The 4,482-nt window shown below is 39.8% G+C and overlaps 1 long non-coding RNA gene across 1 annotated transcript; it reads left to right on the forward strand.

The window, feature by feature from the left end:
- LOC118891280 lies at positions 1-1,644 on the forward strand. The gene is made up of 4 exons (XR_005018927.1): positions 1-43; positions 135-209; positions 425-566; positions 1,503-1,644. It is a non-coding gene; the product is annotated as an uncharacterized LOC118891280 (long non-coding RNA).
- Positions 1,645-4,482: the final 2,838 nt, after the last annotated feature.

Here is a 4,482-nt window from a genome sequence, read left to right on the forward strand (position 1 = left end):
CTGGATGGGGCGAGTTGGTGGTGAAGATGGACTTCTTATTCTGGTTTTGTGGTTCCTCCTTATGATATTTTCTAATTTTATCAACATTTTCTATTTTGGCTTCCCTATTGACTTAAAATTTTTCCTCTCTTCAGGAATAGCTTAAAGTACTGTTGGGTGTTTACATTGTGGAGCCAATTTTCAAGCCAGACCACTCGAGCATAATCTCTGTATCCTTCATTTGTGAGCACAGGTTGCCTCTGAATTAGTTAAAATGGATGTTAAGGTACTGTTGGTATCAAAAAAATAAGTCCCTGAAATGCAAAGATATGATGTTGCTTTTTAAAAAAATTGAAGCATAATTGAATGTTGTTGCTCTTTGAAGAAAGCCAGTCATTATGTTTGACTCTCAGAGATTTTCCTACACGTTGTTTTGTGATATCAGCGCAACACTCCAGTTAAAGAAGCCCAGAACTGTGAAGAACAAAGAGAAGGTAGGTGATTGGAATGAGATCCTTGGAAGAGAAAGAAGAGGGGCCAGTCAGGGATGCTAATTCCCAGAGCTCTGTAACTCCTCTGGACTCAAGGTAATCAACCGCACAGGGAATTTACCAGAATTCACATTCCTAGCCTCTACCCCTGATCTACTTAATCAATCTCTGGGGTGGGGGGGAGGGGGGTGGAGCCTACAATTTAAAAATAAGCTCTTAAATGATCCTTTTGCAGTTTGAGACAATTGAGCTTGACTGTTGCTTTCTAAACCATAAGCTCTAGATTCTTAGGAGTCTGCAGTGTTGTTGCAGGGGAATCCATGTACACATGAAGCGAGCCCAGCCCGTGGCCCCAATAAATAACATGCCTCTCAAATGTATATACTACTGTTGCCCAAATGTTTTTTGATGTTGTTGAGAGTAATACACTTTTAAGTCACTGAAAGTGTTTCTAGACTCATAGTGGCTTTTGCTCTAAAAATACAACTACAGTCATGTGGGAGCCCAGGAAATTCTTTGCCATTTCATTGAAGGCCTCTTCTCTCCGGACAATACTCTGCTCTTCGCATTCCTCTGTTTCTAGTTTGTAGAGGAGCAGGCACTGTGGAAGCATTTCGTCTACCTTCCTGAAAGTTAGAATCCCATGAGGAATTTGATTTTAATTGCAAGAGAACTAAACTAGGAGTCTAGAAAGCATGTAACCTTTCTATTGATAACCATAGTCATAGCTAATCATAGCTTGGGTGCATTCTGCTTACTACGCCCTTTGATTGCACGGTCTCATTTAATCCTTAAAATAACTTTGCAAGGTAAACATTGTATAATCCCCATTTTAGACAAGCAGAACACCCCATTTTCCAAATGAAGAAACTGAGGCATGGAGACGCAAAGTAGCTTTCTTGTTCAAGGTCTTACAGCTGATAAACAGCAGGTTGAAATTTGCCCAAGTAATGCCTGATTGGACAGCCTGTGTTTTTTTCGCCACAGTGTGACCATTTATTGCCATCCCACTGATTTCTGCCTCTGCTATAGGCCTCACTTTCTGGGTGCAGACCTGGAGGATGACAAACTTTCGACTTAACAGAGAAAAACTGAAGACCTACAAGTAAATATCTACAACAAATGATGGTTCTTATAATCACATGTACTACCACATGTTCTTTGTCTTGCTAGCATTAAGGGAGTTAAGGCAATGAAGGGTAAGGGAAAAGTACCCTTTGCAGAACTTTATTAAATAAGAAAGCATTGGCAAGCAAACCTTGGTTTTATTGGATGATTTCCGCCTGGCCTCTTTCAGGTGGCAGTTGCCATGGTGTTTTAGGGGCAGAGGGAGGGAGTGAAGATCGAGGGGGTCATTCGGACTGAGGCTTTTCTGGTGTTTCTTTTCAGAGTTCATTCTGCAAAGGATGGCAGGAATTTAAACATTCATAAGAGAAAGGACAGAAGTTATTCTTTTTGTGTTTCTTAATTTCTCCGTGTTACTGATGTTAAACAAAGGGGAAACGGAGTTTGTGAAGAGGTCAAGGTTGTGGAACAGGAAAGGGAGGTTGTGGGGGAAGGGCCAGGAGCCTAGCAGGCAGTTGGAGAAGCCTAGGGTGGGGGTGGGGAGGAGTGTGTGCGCGCGTGTGTGCGTGTGTGCGCGTGCACGTGAGTGTGCGTGTGCGTGTGTTTCTGTGTGTGTTTTCAAGGACGAAATTATAGGAACAATTTGCTAAAGTTCTGGGGAGCCTGAGGTTGGTCATTTGAAAGAAAATCAATAAATGAGGTACGAGCAGTGAGGGCAAGGTGGGGAGGGAGCATGATGACAAAGGCAAAACAACAGCAGCAACAGCAACTAAACCCCAAGCCATCAGAAGGAAAAACAAATCAGAGCGATGGGAAAGAAAGAGGTAAGTCACAGAGGCAACTCTTTGGAGGAATAAGAACAAAGGGATTGAAGTATGTCAGAAAATACGAATAACTGACAACCTGTAATAGAAACATGGTCAGAGCCTTCAGAAGGAAACTTTAAGAAGAGGAACAAGTGACTCCCAAGGACTTTGGAGCTAGAAGGGGGCCACGGGGATCATGTCCAAATCTCACTTTTCTGATAAAGAAACTAAGACCGAGAAAGGTTAAAAGACTTTTCAAAAGTTTCTCCAGAACCAGATCTCATCTCAAGGAATTGCCCTTTGCACTAGGCCGTGGAACTAGAGAATAAATGGGAAGAGGCAAGAATGAGAGGGAATCCAAGCAGAAGTAAAACTTTGAAAGCTAGATCTTAAATTAATTTCTCAATCTGCCCTAGAATTTATGAACTCTTTTTTCTTGTGGGGACCACTGTATTTTAGGAGCCAATTCCATTCTGATAACTAAATACCTTAAACTATTTCAATCAAATAATAATCCATTTCCCCACATTGGAGACTGTGCCCAGGAACAGGATCATTCAGTGACTAATTTAAGTATTGAGAAAATTTTTGATCATGCCTAATTGATTCCTAATTATATTTTGAGTGCAAATCCTTTAAATCTGCCCTTGGTAGAGTTTATTCATTCACATTTATTCATTCAACAAATATTTTTAAAGCACCTACTATGTGCTAAGTACCTAGTACACAACAGAAAATAAAACAAACACTGTCCAGTTTATTGTTACGCAGCTATTTTGCAATTGGACTTCAATCTTTTGGTGATAATTGGACTTCAACCTTTTGTTTGTTTTTCACATTATTTCCATTTCCAAATTATGCTGCTCCTTTATTCCTCATCCATAACTGGGATAATCCCAGGATTCTTAGGGACTTCTGATGTGGCTCCTCATTTACCCTGGAACTGTCTTATGGCCTCAAAATGAGCCAAGACATGGAGTTGATCAGAGCAAGCTTACTGTAGAAGATAGTCCAAAGTAAGAAGAGCTGATGGGGCAAATCAAAGCCAGAATACTTGAGGAGAACTAGGAGGAGCTGAAATCCAAAAGGCAACCTGCTAGTCCAAAGGGGCTGGGTAGCAAATGAGGTAAAAGAGAGAGGAGCTAAGAACTGGAAGAGTTGCTGTAAATAATTGACTTTACTGGACTTTTGTGGGTTTCAGGTGAATAACACTGGCTTAAATATGGAAGTTAAAAGATGCATGGTGTACCTAGAAGAGAACATAGGCAAAACATTATCTGATATAAATCATAGCAATGTTTTCTTAAGTCAGTCTCCCAAGGCAAGGCAATAGAAATAAAGTCAAAAATAAACAAATGGGACCTAATCAAACTTATAAGATTTTGCACAGCAAAGGAAACCATAAGCAAAATGAAGAGACAACCTATGGAATGGGAGAAAATATTTGCAAATGATACGACTGATGAGGGCTTAATTTCCAAAAGATACAAACAGCTTATACAACTCAATAACAAAAAAACAAACAACCCAGTTGAAAAATGGGCAGAAGACCTAAATAGACATTTCTCCAAAGAAGCCATACAGATGGCCAACAGGAACATGAAAAGATGCTCAACATCAATAGTTATTAGAGAAATGCAAATCAAAACTACAATGAGGTATCACCTCACAGTGGTCAGAATGGCCATCATTAAAAAGTTAACAAATAAAAAGGGAACGCTCCTACACTGTTGGTGGGAATGTAAATTGGTGCAGCTACTATGGAAAACAGTATGGAGGTTCCTTAAAAAACTAAAAATAGAGTTACCATATGATCCAGCAATCCCACTCCCAGGTATACATCTAGAAAAGACAAAAACTCTTAATTCAAAAAGATACATGCACCCCAACGTTCATAGCAGCACTGTTTACAATAGCCAAGACATGGAAGCAACCTAAATGTCCATCAGCAGATGAATGGATAAAGAAGATGTGGTATACATACACAATGGAATATTACTCAGCCATAAAAAAGAATGAAATAATGCCATTTGCAGCAACATGGATGGACCTAGAGATTATCATACTAAGTGAAGTAAGTCAGAAAGAGAAAGACAAATGTCATATGATATCGCTTATATGTGGAATCTAAAATACAGTGC

Source organism: Balaenoptera musculus, chromosome 2, assembly GCF_009873245.2.
Source record: "Balaenoptera musculus isolate JJ_BM4_2016_0621 chromosome 2, mBalMus1.pri.v3, whole genome shotgun sequence".
Lineage (NCBI taxonomy): Eukaryota > Metazoa > Chordata > Mammalia > Artiodactyla > Balaenopteridae > Balaenoptera > Balaenoptera musculus.